We start from the raw sequence: 16,185 nt of genomic DNA, 5'->3' as shown, positions 1-16,185 counted from the left end.
AATTCATTGGGAATACTATTTAATTTTGGAATTATGATAGAACGTTTATGACTCTATATATTGTTAGGACTCAAAAGTCTTACACTAAGTAATAGAATGCAGCGAAAACCATCAAGTTTTATCAAATTCTAAAAAAAATTATTTCCCTAGCATACAAAGTGAAAATTTAAAATTTTAAAGTTCTTTCAATATTGTTAATCTTAAAGAGTCGTAAAGGTCAGAATGAAGTCCAGTCTAGCATGCCTATGTGCCAAATGGTCAGGGATAGTTTTGACCTGTCACAATGATAAAATCCAAAATGTATTTGAATGAATTTACATTAATGCCAACCCAGCTACTAAATCCAAAATTTATGAGCATTTTGTAATTCCAACAAAATATTGAAACAAATCAATCAAATTCTCTCAATTGAACACAACCAAATGATTTCATTAGGAGTGATGCTGAATATAGGAATAACTAATTTTCATGTAATCATCCCTTATATGAAAATCTAAGACGGAGTTTCAGAAACAGAACGAGGGTCTAATAACCATTTCCAGAATATTTTACTTGTCAGCATGGCCAGTTGTTTTGCAGCTAACCAGTCATAAGTCACCTGCTTTTCCAAGTGGGAATCCCATAATATTCGTCATCTAGATTTCTTTAACAGCTTCGAATGTTAAATGGCCGCAATAACAGGTCTGCCAAACAAAATGACCTTATCGTAAAGCACAAAAGCACTATCGTGAAGCTTTGTAATGGTTTCAAAAATGACTCTTACAATCTATAATAGTAAAAATTAAAACACGTAATAAAGATACACATAACGGCATATATATATATATATATATATATATATATATATATATATATATATATATATATATATATATATATATATATATATATATATATATATATATATATATATAATACTGAGACTATACAAAATGCATTGTTTAAATCAAGAAAATTATGAGTAGGAGACCAAGATGTACGTCTTGTATATCATGAATAAAGAGACTGCTCTTTCCGCGTAAGTAAACTCGCCTTTTAGATAAGATAAAAATTCTTTATTTTAGACTATAAAATCCATACATCTAAATTGAAATGTAGATATATAAAATAACAAATATTTTAAAGATCAAAGGTTTCTTATGTACAAGTATAGGGACACAACTGTTCAAATAGGAAGAATACAACTTAAAGTTCAAATGTAATTAACCGACCTTGTTATTCTTTTACGACGTAAATACACAACTTTAAAACAATAAATGTTGTGTAAAGAGGATGGAGTATGTATTTATGAGGCACGCATTCACGATGTTAAGTGCCGTTCAAACTACAGACGATATTTTAATAGTGCATACTTAAAATTTCAACCAACGTTCTTAGGAGCAAGAGATATCTATAATGTTTATAATTTTTCTTTTCGTAACAAATACCTCTTTAGTCGATGTTCGTTGAATTGGACAACGTGATGATGTGATATTTCAACACCCGAATTTTTAAATAATTTCTCAAGAAGTGTAATTTATTGATTTCCTGATTAACTACATTTCTCCAGAAGAGCCAATCTAGACTTCTGGGTCAGGATAAGTGTTCCCGGATGTTGTTTTGATCAATCGAGGCGCTTCTTTTGCAAACGAAAATCGAATATAAATGTATTTGTTATTCCCTCATAACTAAAATGGGTTGACAAAGGACTTTGTTGAACATCCTCTCTATTCGGAAAAGGCAAATGGTGGTATCATTTCAATACACATTTACCTGCATCACATTCAAAAAATAACAATTGGTATATACTGAGTAAGGGTCTTCAAAAAGTGAATGCTGTCTGCTTGGTGAGTGTCTATACTTAAATTATACATCTACCCATAAAATTTCACCCAAGCATTGACAAGCATATGGAAACTAGTTTTCTATATATTTTCAATACCAATAATTTAAAGACTAATGAATGACTTAACGAATAAATAAATGTCTAAATGCACAGTGTAGCAAGTTAATTAAAAAACACTCAGAATTTAATTTTTGACTGCTCTATAATGTACACTAGTATTTTGAATCAGGAAATAGCTAGTGTAAAATATTTTAACTTCTATTGCTAAACGTTGACAAATAATAATAATAATAATAATAATAATAATAATAATAATAATATTATTATTATTATTATTATTATTATTTTTATTATTATTATTATTGTCATCATCAATTTGCGAGTCGGAAAGAGAGATCATTACAATATTCATTTTGTCTTTTCTTTTCAAGAATACGGTGCCAGATCAGGATGTGCCCGAATTAAGTGCGGCCATGTTTTGACAGACCTAGTTAAAAGTTTAAGGCGCAATTATAAAAAGGTAGAAAATAAGATGGGATTTTAATTTTATTACAACTGCACCTTCGATGAATGATGCTGTTTACAAAGACTTTGAGTTATGTATCTTTCAAAATAAGATTTTTGATTTTTCTGTACTTGAAATGCTATATTATACAATGGTTTAATTGGTGGAACGTATTTTTTTTATACGTATCAAACCACACTAGATTTTAAAGAAGGACGTCTCTGTCGGTTACTGATAAAATCAGCATCAATATCCTCTGTTGTACAGACAGACCTCTAGAAAATAATAGATGCAAAAATACATTGTTAATAAGGTGTGTCACAAATTAAATGTTGAAATAGCTCAGAAATTATAATTAATAAATAGATACAATGGTGCATCTTGTTTTGTACGACAGATTTTAAATTACCTCAGTTCTTTGCAACATAAACTTTCAATAATTACAATACTTTTCAAAATGGATTTAGATAAGTTTGAAAAAGATTGTTTAATGTATGTTTAAGGCAGTGGGGAAAAGATATTTGTTTTTTTAACATCTTAGCCGTTTTGTGTTGGGAATTATTTTCGTTAACCAATCTAGTCAGTCTAACAGAGATCGGAGAAAATACAAATTTTAAATATTTCTTTAGATACAAAAATTAAATCTCGTATCCGCCTTTAGAATGAGTTCATGATGCTTTGTATTTTTTTTTTTTGTTTTAAACAAAGCATACTGATTGGAAGTATCCCAATTCAGTTTTAATCTTCTTTAAATTATGCTTAAGATGTTTATACTACAATCATTAGACAATGGTATTTAATAGTAGGTTGCTCTCTGCTTGACGAGTGCCTGTACATAAACTATAAATATACCTATAAAATGGCACCCAGAGTATGACAAACATATGCAAACTAGATTTCTATATCTTGTCAGTACCAATAATTTAAATACTAATTAATGATTTAACGAATTAATAAGTGATTAAATGCACAGTGTATCAAGTTATTTAAAAACCATTCAGAATTTAATTTTTAACTGCTTTATGATGTACATGATTATTTGGGATCGGGAAAGAGCTAGTGGTTATTGCTAAACGTTTACAAATTATTATTATTGTTATTGTTATTATTATTATTATTATTATTATTAATTTGCGAGTGGGAAAGAGATATCATTAAAATCTTTTATCTCGTGCTCTTTGTTGAAGAAAACGATGCCAGATCAGGGTGTGCCCGTATCAAAGGTAGCCATTTTGTGGTAGACCTAGTTAAATTTAAGGTGCAGTTATAAAAAAAGAATAGAAAAGTAGACGGGACTTTAAGTTTATAAAAACTCCACTGTCGATGAGAGATGCAGTTTTCAAAGAATTTGTAAATAATTTCTCAGGAAGAGTAATTTATTGATTAACTACATTGCTCGAGAAGAGCCAATCAAGACTTCTGGGTCACTATAAGTGTTCACAAATGTGGTTTGGTTACTCAAGATGCTTCCTTTTCCGACGAAAATTGAATAGGTGATATCATTTGAATACACATTAATATGGCAGCACCTTCAGAAAATAGTAGTTTGCAATTACTGAGCAAGGGTTTTAAATAATAATTGGTTCTGTCTTCTTGTCGAGTGCACTTAAACTATACATCTATCTCTAGAAAGCGCACATCTGTGTTGACAAGCATAGGCAAACTATTTTCCTATATCTTTTCAGCACCAATAATTTGTGCAATTAATGATTTAACGAATGAATAAATGAATAAATTCATAGTTAGCTAGTTAGTAGCAACATAAGAAAAATTTAATGTATAACTGTTGTTAAAAGGTAATCGAGCATTTTGAATCAGGAAATACCTACCGGAAAATCTTGCTTACGTTTTATAAATTATTATTATTATTATTATTATTATTATTATTATTTTACTCGCTGAAAAATAAAACCGATACAAATTTTTTACTTTTCTTTTCAAGAATAAGGTGCCAGATTACTGTGTGACGGTATCAAGGGCGTCTAAGTGTTGACAGACCTAGTTGAATGTTCTAAGGCGCAATAATAAAACTATATTTAGAAAAGAAGGTTATTACGTTATGAAATCTGCACTGTCGATGAGTGATGCTGTTTACAAATACTTTGAGATAATGACCTTTCAAAACGCGGTATTTCATTCTTCTGTACTTGGAATGTCATCTTAGGAGACATGAATTTAAGAATGACAAACTGCTTTGTTTTGAGCTTTGTTACTTTGGAAAACATGAAATGTTGATTGTTCAATTTCTTTTAGGGCCAACAGGGTCCAACAAAAACAGTTATTTACCCTTTCTGCGGGGATATAGCTGAGAAAGATTTTAATCGTCCATTAGATTGAATGAAGATGATAAAAGCAAAATTACAAGATAATGAGAAAATTTCTTTATGATCTTAAGCAAACCATTTAAAAACGCAATGGAATTGTAAACGTCTTATAAAATGTGACGCTAATCAAATAATGTAAAATATATATTTGATATCCCTTTTCGCATTGAAAATAAAAATACATTCTGTCAGAAGGATTTATTTTGTTTTCAAGATACACGTCGTTTCTCAGTATCATGTTTCTTCTTAGATTAAATATCATCGTGCGAGCTTATTATAATTTTTCAAATGTTAAAACTTCTGAAAAATCAAACACTAGTAGAAATGACGAGAAAATTATGTAATTTTGCTAATTAGCATGCATGATTGAAAGCAAATAAGCAAAGCCTATTTCCAAAGGGATGCGGAGGTTATAAAATCATTGTCTAATTGAAAAATAAAATAATTGTATAACAGAAACAGAGGCAGACTATTCGTTTTGAAATACATCCTATCGATTTCATGAACTGATTTAAAAATACACAATATGTTTTGCCATAAATTGCGAATATTTTAAAATTCAAGTTGCAAGTGTGATTAAAAAAATCTGCAATAATATTGAAAAGTAAAACAAATAGAGATAAATTAAATAGGCACCTGTGACAATAACAATACCTAAACAACAACAAGAAGCCAAAAAACTTAAAAGCAAACGGATATTGCATGCTAACAGTTTATTAAGTTCCGTTGTTTTCGTAGGAGTTTGAAAATATATCACTGTGTTTCACTTTTTCTGTCAAGTATGATCATGCTCAAAGTAAATAGTTTTAATAATTGGTCAGAAATATATTTTATAATGACGTGGTAATGTTTCAATTCGGGGGCAGGGGCAAAACATCGACATACTTACATTTAAAACATTCAAACTTTAGAAATTTGATTCGAATAGAAAGGAGAAATTAAAATTATGTATAGTCCATATTAGTACTAATTATCACATTAATTATAATTGAATTTAATGCAACATAAACAAATTAAATATATTGCGGGCTAGGGAATACTTATCCAAGTTATATGTGGAATACGTTGCATAACGCTCAATGCATGGTATAAGGGAGGTAACCCGTTATGTGCAAAATAAGCCTCTGGAGTTGTGACCCAATTAATTCTATTCTTTCTGTTCATTCAGGTCCATATTTAAGAGAATAAAAAAGACCCAAAAAATCTAAACAAAACAGAAACATGTGAAATGCATGTACAAATTTCTCAGAAACTTTACCGAAGCGTAAATATTTAAAGAAATACATCTCCAAGGTATGAAAATATTATTGAATCGGTATAGGGCGACGAATAAACTGGATATCACAGAGGCTGTGGACCCGACATCAGCGTTAATGTATGTGGCACAAAGTTTGCAGCCTGATGAAAAGAACCGTTCAGCAACTTCGTGCAATAATGCAGCTGTGCTGAAACTCCATAGTCAGATGGCTGGTTCAGAACGGTGATCACAATGATAAACAGATGTTGGTAAAAAAGGTGACATCTGTTTTTTCTTAGCCTTGGATAGGTGAGTTCGAGCGATGAGGGAATCATATCAACTGACACTGAAGATGCATACCTGACAACCATTACGATTTTGCCGATTTAATATATTTAAGAACTTCTTCCTCTTGTGTATAAAAACGCGTGTTGGCTCACTAGATTGCCTTATCTCTCTCTCTTTCTCTCTCTCTCTCTCTCTCTCTCTCACACACACACAAATACACACACACACACATACACACACACACATATAAGCAAGGAAAGTACCGTTCGTGACAAATTTTAATAAAAATTATTGAGTACATTCTGGAAAAGAAGTTAATATTTTTCTGAGATATGTGAGAGAAAAAAAGGTTACTTGAAATTTATGTCACACATCCCGACAGAATAGCAAACTGAAATGGCCTGGTACAATCTATATTAATGGGACTATCCATAAGTTTAAGTTTTATTTTTCTAGATGTTATCTTCACGGTTGAAATCAAGGACATTTGCAAGCATATCCACCGCAATTATCAATTGTTTGCAAGCCTTGTAAGTGCATCACTAACAGCAATGCAGGTAAGGTCCCGACTGAGAAATGACTGTTTAGACCCACAACACAATTACTTTTTGTGACCCGAAACAATACGAATTACCTAATATTTTCGGCGACTAAACTTAATGGCCGCTTCAAACCACAAGATTGTATCGACTAGCTCAGCTTGCTTTTCGAATACCGACGAGAGGAGAGGCCCAGGTGGGCGACCAGCTCTTCGATTAGGGCTATACAAGCTTGAGACGACGAGCTAGTGAAACGGACGGACTTGCTTATCACCTGACCAGGCAGAGCAGGTCACAGCCCAGGACAGGCACTAGACACCAATCCGATAAGGGTGGCAATGATTGTGGTCAACAGTGCAACGCCCACCATATACACAACAGTAAAAGTACCATTAGACGGCCAGGGTGCCAATTGTCTGCATGTCCATCTTAAGGCTCTCGCACTATATGGCTTCAACCGTGGCCAACAGAGACGCTTAACTGTTTGTGAAGCCACTCTACCTATATGGTTCTGCATCCACATGCCCTGTTCAGACGAATCTAAAGCGCATCCCATGGTTCGTTAAATAGGGGACCTCGCCTGACACAATTCTGGTGTCACCGTTGTTTCATCGGGAGAACCCGCCTATGTTCTGAATCGAGTTCTATTTCGATTGTTTGACATTTTTTACCAAAGAATTTGTGCTAATATTTTCACAGGCATGTTTTCTTCCACACCCAGGTGTATTCTCAACGTTAATTCTAATTAAACGTATAATAAATATAACCTGCTTTGTAAGCTTCTTGCAACGTATCTTGTCAAGGTTTGGTGTCTGTTTATATCTACTTGTATTATTCATTCAGCTTAAAGTCGTATCGGTTCATTCATCACTGTTATTATTATTTTATTTCGACTAATGTTGTAGAAATATATACTATTTCCATCTTTAAAAAATAATTATTGTGCATCTGACCATAATTTATCGTCAAATTATTTTTTTAAATACCAAAATTGTATATAGAGAACAAAGTTAAGTTGTTTCAAATCCCTTACGAAATTAATTATTATATAAGAAAACGAAAACTCTTCTGGAACCTTTTGCCAATTTTACACGTTTTAAATGACAAACAGCTAGAAAATGAAACTTTCCTCCAAGTTTTTTGACATCGTAAAATGCATAATAAGTATCGAGAACTAAAATAATAAATTAGATGTGCGTGGAGAGAAATGGCAAATCCTTCACTGGCAAAGAGTTAGAATAATGGATTAATAGCTATTCATGAAAATTAAATGCAAGTTTTGTTAATGCCAGATCAGCAAAATATCAGAGTCGTTGGCGGATGTTGTTATCCTAGCATCAGCATATTTTAATCCGTAAATTTCTGCCAGTTGTTTATTCAAATAAATCGAACACTTAATTACGTAAAAATTATACGACGTTAGACGCTTTGTATATTTGACTTCTTTTTTGGTGTCGTTCAAGTTAGGACAACCTCATCAACTCTGCATATGATACATATGTAGTTTTCTATTATGAGTGTTTTACTATTTCGTTTTTCATCACGTTTTTATTCTTGGTGCTCTGCTAATGCATGTACGTTGGTCTAAAGAAGATTAGTGAAAACACTATGTTTGTCACATTTGAACTAACTAAGCTCGTGATTTTTCTGTAAACTGAATGCAAGATGAACAAAGTTAAAATATAGATAAAAATATGCCTTCTTCAATGTTTGTAAAAGTAACTTCACACAAGAAGAAATATCTAGGTAGAATCGACCTTGTTAAGCAATATTGATAGAGAAATCAATGGTATTTATATATTTTTTATATTTCTCGTTCTATTAACAAATAATTAAATAAATTCCGCCAGAGAACATGACACATGACGTTTGATCTGTAGATCACGAGCAAATTGGACTGTGAAATTACACAAATTGTAAATGAGATAAAACACTTAATCGTAATGTTCCATTATGCAACACCACGTGCAGTATTGATTGTTACCTACCCTTTTATTATAAAGTAGATTTTATTGTTTCCAATAAGGTTAGCAAAATATGATTGAAACTGATGAAAATCATAAATTAAATTACTCAAGGTTTTCCATCATTTTCAGCAGTTGATTAGCATATCCGTTGATACCAAATCAAATTTGACATAAATGAGATTCATTATTAAAAATAGCAGATAGAAATGATAGATAAATCACATTTGGAAACGAGAATTATGTGAAATTTAGGATGCAGACAGTCAATTGAATTAAAATGATTCTTTAAAGAAGTAGACATAAGAAAGTTGCTATACATAAAAACAATACAGCATTTACAGTTTTAAAGTGGATGCAGCTTAGCATGTATACAGTTTTAGGTAGCATGAGTATAGCAGCTGCCAATTTAGTATTATCTGGCTTATCAACAGGAATAAGCACGCTTTACGCAGTCGCAGCATCAGCAAAAAATTGCAGTTATATATTATTCATATTGAACAGATAAATAATCCTAAAGATGGGTTTATATATTTCGTTTGTACGCAGAACATATTTAAGTCGTTTATAGTGGAAATTGACCACTTTAACATGAAGCACTGCATTCACTTATTTACCCCATGCTTTTATCAAAATTGTTGGGGTTTTCAATTGATCCACGTGAAGCATGGATATTAAGGAATTTTTAAGTTAGTCACTGCAGCTTATTTTAGCCAGTTAAAAATTAACTACATCATATCACATGATCGTTTACCTGATACAACTGTTACATAATAATAAGCGGAGCATACCAACAAAAGATCATTAATTGCGGACAAATATATAGATGCATTTATCTTTGTTTGTAATCAAGAATTGGAGTTTGGGACTATATGTCTAATGTCATATAGGGTAAACATGTTACCTTGGTTTTGAGTTCTAGACACAATCTTGATTGTGATCTTAGAAGATTCCAGAACAAGTTTTGTTTACAGTTTGATGGAAATTTCCATTAAGATGGTCCTCTTATTGTGACTTATATTTTTATGTTAGTATTGTTCATGATATAATTAATCATTTCTATCTTAACATCCGAAGTGGAATCAGTATTTTAGTGTTGTTCAGTTTTTAGTTGAGAGGATTTATTTATTTATTTAAATTATTCACTGGAATTACAAGGAGCTTAATAATACTGTTGGACTAAATCAGTATTTTGGGATTATTGTGAATTCATTTAGAGACATAATAGATTCTATCGGTGTGGTACATCATGACTGTAAGAAGAACATCAACACTATTCCATGCTTGGGTTTCATTCAGAACACCAATGAAATTCATTGGGAATACTATTTAATTTTGGAATTATGATAGAACGTTTATGACTCTATATATTGTTAGGACTCAAAAGTCTTACACTAAGTAATAGAATGCAGCGAAAACCATCAAGTTTTATCAAATTCTAAAAAAAATTATTTCCCTAGCATACAAAGTGAAAATTTAAAATTTTAAAGTTCTTTCAATATTGTTAATCTTAAAGAGTCGTAAAGGTCAGAATGAAGTCCAGTCTAGCATGCCTATGTGCCAAATGGTCAGGGATAGTTTTGACCTGTCACAATGATAAAATCCAAAATGTATTTGAATGAATTTACATTAATGCCAACCCAGCTACTAAATCCAAAATTTATGAGCACTTTGTAATTCCAACAAAATATTGAAACAAATCAATCAAATTCTCTCAATTGAACACAACCAAATGATTTCATTAAGAGTGATGCTGAATATAGGAATAACTAATTTTCATGTAATCATCCCTTATATGAAAATCTAAGACGGAGTTTCAGAAACAGAACGAGGGTCTAATAACCATTTCCAGAATATTTTACTTGTCAGCATGGCCAGTTGTTTTGCAGCTAACCAGTCATAAGTCACCTGCTTTTCCAAGTGGGAATCCCATAATATTCGTCATCTAGATTTCTTTAACAGCTTCGAATGTTAAATGGCCGCAATAACAGGTCTGCCAAACAAAATGACCTTATCGTAAAGCACAAAAGCACTATCGTGAAGCTTTGTAATGGTTTCAAAAATGACTCTTACAATCTATAATAGTAAAAATTAAAACACGTAATAAAGATACACATAACGGCATATATATATATATATATATATATATATATATATATATATATATATATATATATATATATATATATATATATATATATATATAATACTGAGACTATACAAAATGCATTGCTTAAATCAAGAAAATTATGAGTAGGATACCAAGATGTACATCTTGTATATCATGAATAAAGAGACTGCTCTTTCCGCGTAAGTAAACTCGCCTTTTAGATAAGATAAAAATTCTTTATTTTAGACTATAAAATCCATACATCTAAATTGAAATGTAGATATATAAAATAACAAATATTTTAAAGATCAAAGGTTTCTTATGTACAAGTATAGGGACACAACTGTTCAAACAGGAAGAATACAACTTAAAGTTCAAATGTAATTAACCGACCTTGTTATTCTTTTACGACGTAAATACACAACTTTAAAACAATAAATGTTGTGTAAAGAGGATGGAGTATGTATTTATGAGGCACGCATTCACGATGTTAAGTGCCGTTCAAACTACAGACGATATTTTAATAGTGCATACTTAAAATTTCAACCAACGTTCTTAGGAGCAAGAGATATCTATAATGTTTATAATTTTTCTTTTCGTAACAAATACCTCTTTAGTCGATGTTCGTTGAATTGGACAACGTGATGATGTGATATTTCAACACCCGAATTTTTAAATAATTTCTCAAGAAGTGTAATTTATTGATTTCCTGATTAACTACATTTCTCCAGAAGAGCCAATCTAGACTTCTGGGTCAGGATAAGTGTTCCCGGATGTTGTTTTGATCAATCGAGGCGCTTCTTTTGCAAACGAAAATCGAATATAAATGTATTTGTTATTCCCTCATAACTAAAATGGGTTGACAAAGGACTTTGTTGAACATCCTCTCTATTCGGAAAAGGCAAATGGTGATATCATTTCAATACACATTTACCTGCATCACATTCAAAAAATAACAATTGGTATATACTGAGTAAGGGTCTTCAAAAAGTGAATGCTGTCTGCTTGGTGAGTGTCTATACTTAAATTATACATCTACCCATAAAATTTCACCCAAGCATTGACAAGCATATGGAAACTAGTTTTCTATTTATTTTCAATACCAATAATTTAAAGACTAATGAATGACTTAACGAATAAATAAATGTCTAAATGCACAGTGTAGCAAGTTAATTAAAAAACACTCAGAATTTAATTTTTGACTGCTCCATAATGTACAGTAGTATTTTGAATCAGGAAATAGCTAGTGTAAAATATTTTAACTTCTATTGCTAAACGTTGACAAATAATGATAATAATAATAATAATAATAATAATAATAATAATAATATTATTATTATTATTATTATTATTATTATTATTATTATCATCATCAATTTGCGAATCCGAAAGAGAGATCATTACAAATATTCATTTTGTCTTTTCTTTTCAAGAATACGGTGCCAGATCAGGATGTGCCCGAATTAAGTGCGGCCATGTTTTGACAGACCTAGTTAAAAGTTTAAGGCGCAATTATAAAAAGGTAGAAAATAAGACGGGATTTTAATTTTATTACAACTGCACCTTCGATGAATGATGCTGTTTACAAAGACTTTGAGTTATGTATCTTTCAAAATAAGATTTTTGATTTTTCTGTACTTGAAATGCTATATTATACAATGGTTTAATTGGTGGAACGTATTTTTTTTATACGTATCAAACTACACTAGATTTTAAAGAAGGACGTCTCTGTCGGTTACTGATAAAATCAGCATCAATATCCTCTGTTGTACAGATAGAGCTCTAGAAAATAATAGATGCAAAATACATTGTTAATAAGGTGTGTCACAAATTAAAAGTTGAAATAGCTCAGAAATTATAATTAATAAATAGATACAATGGTGCATCTTGTTTTGTACGACAGATTTTAAATTACCTCAGTTCTTTGCAACATAAACTTTCAATAATTACAATACTTTTCAAAATGGATTTAGATAAGTTTGAAAAAGATTGTTTAATGTATGTTTAAGGCAGTGGGGAAAAGATATTTGTTTTTTTAACATCTTAGCCGTTTTGTGTTGGGAATTATTTTCGTTAACCAATCTAGTCAGTCTAACAGAGATCGGAGAAAATACAAATTTTAAATATTTCTTTAGATACAAAAATTAAATCTCGTATCCGCCTTTAGAATGAGGTCATGATGCTTTGTATTTTTTTTTTGTTTTAAACAAAGCATACTGATTGGAAGTATCCCAATTCAGTTTTAACTTTCTTTAAATTATGCTTAAGATGTTTATACTACAATCATTAGACAATGGTATTTAATAGTAGGTTGCTCTCTGCTTGACGAGTGCCTGTACATAAACTATAAATATACCTATAAAATGGCACCCAGAGTATGACAAACATATGCAAACTAGATTTCTATATCTTGTCAGTACCAATAATTTAAATACTAATTAATGATTTAACGAATTAATAAGTGATTAAATGCACAGTGTATCAAGTTATTTAAAAACCATTCAGAATTTAATTTTTAACTGCTTTATGATGTACATGATTATTTGGGATCAGGAAAGAGCTAGTGGTTATTGCTAAACGTTTACAAAGTATTATTATTGTTATTGTTATTATTATTATTATTATTATTATTATTAATTTGCGAGTGGGAAAGAGATATCATTAAAATCTTTTATCTCGTGCTCTTTGTTGAAGAAAACGATGCCAGATCAGGGTGTGCCCGTATCAAAGGTGGCCATTTTGTGGTAGACCTAGTTAAATTTAAGGTGCAGTTATAAAAAAAGAATAGAAAAGTAGACGGGACTTTAAGTTTATAAAAACTCCACTGTCGATGAGAGATGCAGTTTTCAAAGAATTTGTAAATAATTTCTCAGGAAGAGTAATTTATTGATTAACTACATTGCTCGAGAAGAGCCAATCAAGACTTCTGGGTCACTATAAGTGTTCACAAATGTGGTTTGGTTACTCAAGATGCTTCCTTTTCCGACGAAAATTGAATAGGTGATATCATTTGAATACACATTAATATGGCATCACCTTCAGAAAATAGTAGTTTGCAATTACTGAGCAAGGGTTTTAAATAATAATTGGTTCTGTCTTCTTGTCGAGTGCACTTAAACTATACATCTATCTCTAGAAAGCGCACATCTGTGTTGACAAGCATAGGCAAACTATTTTCCTATATCTTTTCAGCACCAATAATTTGTGCAATTAATGATTTAACGAATGAATAAATGAATAAATTCATAGTGTAGCTAGTTAGTAGCAACATAAGAAAAATTTAATGTATAACTGTTGTTAAAAGGTAATCGAGCATTTTGAATCAGGAAATACCTACCGGAAAATCTTGCTTACGTTTTATAAATTATTATTATTATTATTATTATTATTATTATTATTATTATTTTACTCGCTGAAAAATAAAACCGATACAAATTTTTTACTTTTCTTTTCAAGAATAAGGTGCCAGATTACTGTGTGACGGTATCAAGGGCGTCTAAGTGTTGACAGACCTAGTTGAATGTTCTAAGGCGCAATAATAAAACTATATTTAGAAAAGAAGGTTATTACGTTATGAAATCTGCACTGTCGATGAGTGATGCTGTTTACAAATACTTTGAGATAATGACCTTTCAAAACGCGGTATTTCATTCTTCTGTACTTGGAATGTCATCTTAGGAGACATGAATTTAAGAATGACAAACTGCTTTGTTTTGAGCTTGGTTACTTTGGAAAACATGAAATGTTGATTGTTCAATTTCTTTTAGGGCCAACAGGGTCCAACAAAAACAGTTATTTACCCTTTCTGCGAGGATATAGCTGAGAAAGATTTTAATCGTCCATTAGATTGAATGAAGATGATAAAAGCAAAATTACAAGATAATGAGAAAATTTCTTTATGATCTTAAGCAAACCATTTAAAAACGCAATGGAATTGTAAACGTCTTATAAAATGTGACGCTAATCAAATAATGTAAAATATATATTTGATATCCCTTTTCGCATTGAAAATAAAAATACATTCTGTCAGAAGGATTTATTTTGTTTTCAAGATACACGTCGTTTCTCAGTATCATGTTTCTTTTTAGATTAAATATCATCGTGCGAGCTTATTATAATTTTTCAAATGTTAAAACTTCTGAAAAATCAAACACTAGTAGAAATGACGAGAAAATTATGTAATTTTGCTAATTAGCATGCATGATTGAAAGCAAATAAGCAAAGCCTATTTCCAAAGGGATGCGGAGGTTATAAAATCATTGTCTAATTGAAAAATAAAATAATTGTATAACAGAAACAGAGGCAGACTATTCGTTTTGAAATACATCCTATCGATTTCATGAACTGATTTAAAAATACACAATATGTTTTGCCATAAATTGCGAATATTTTAAAATTCAAGTCGCAAGTGTGATTAAAAAAATCTGCAATAATATTGAAAAGTAAAACAAATAGAGATAAATTAAATAGGCACCTGTGACAATAACAATACCTAAACAACAACAAGAAGCCAAAAAAATTAAAAGCAAACGGATATTGCATGCTAACAGTTTATAAGTTCGGTTGTTTTCGTAGGAGTTTGAAAATATATCACTGTGTTTCACTTTTTCTGTCAAGTATGATCATGCTCAAAGTAAATAGTTTTAATAATTGGTCAGAAATATATTTTATAATGACGTGGTAATGTTTCAATTCGGGGGCAGGGGCAAAACATCGATATACTTATATTTAAAACATTCAAACTTTAGAAATTTGATTCGAATAGAAAGGAGAAATTAAAATTATGTATAGTCCATATTAGTACTAATTATCACATTAATTATAATTGAATTTAATGCAACATAAACAAATTAAATATATTGCGGGCTAGGGAATACTTATCCAAGTTATATGTGGAATACGCTGCATAACGCTCAATGCATGGTATAAGGGAGGTAACCCGTTATGTGCAAAATAAGCCTCTGGAGTTGTGACCCAATTAATTCTATTCTTTCTGTTCATTCAGGTCCATATTTAAGAGAATAAAAAAGACCCAAAAAATCTAAACAAAACAGAAACATGTGAAATGCATGTACAAATTTCTCAGAAACTTTACCGAAGCGTAAATATTTAAAGAAATACATCTCCAAGGTATGAAAATATTATTGAATCGGTATAGGGCGACGAATAAACTGGATATCACAGAGGCTGTGGACCCGACATAAGCGTTAATGTATGTGGCACAAAGTTTGCAGCCTGATGAAAAGAACCGTTCAGCAACTTCGTGCAATAATGCAGCTGTGCTGAAACTCCATAGTCAGATGGCTGGTTCAGAACGGTGATCACAATGATGAACAGATGTTGGTAAAAAAGGTGACATCTGTTTTTTCTTAGCCTTGGATAGGTGAGTTCGA

Source organism: Sinohyriopsis cumingii, chromosome 19 (assembly GCF_028554795.1).
Source record: "Sinohyriopsis cumingii isolate HCF-2022 chromosome 19, ASM2855479v2, whole genome shotgun sequence".
Classification (NCBI taxonomy): Eukaryota; Metazoa; Mollusca; class Bivalvia; order Unionida; family Unionidae; genus Sinohyriopsis; species Sinohyriopsis cumingii.
The sequence above is the reverse complement of the archived record's forward strand: the minus strand, read 5'-3'. Positions refer to the sequence as shown.